The sequence below is a fragment of the Plasmopara halstedii genome, assembly GCF_900000015.1.
Source record: "Plasmopara halstedii genome assembly, contig: Scaffold_444, whole genome shotgun sequence".
Taxonomy (NCBI): domain Eukaryota; phylum Oomycota; class Peronosporomycetes; order Peronosporales; family Peronosporaceae; genus Plasmopara; species Plasmopara halstedii.
In genome coordinates this window covers 1,002,132-1,002,344 of record NW_020187364.1, presented here as the reverse complement: position 1 = coordinate 1,002,344, position 213 = coordinate 1,002,132, and positions in this window count along the sequence as shown.

The window sequence follows — 213 nt, the reverse complement described above, 5'->3', positions numbered from 1 at the left end:
CTTTCAACCAATGAGTAATTGCCAACGTCGATGTTGACGCTCCAACATCAACCATATGATGTTGTTGATTATTTCAGCATGGTAATATTATCCAATAGGAATGTAAAATTGAGATAAGACATGTAAAAATTGATCTTATGTAAAATTTGGCGCGATCGTTTATGGCAAGTAGTTGGCGACCACGTCACATGACCTCCTTTCGAAGAAAAGCTT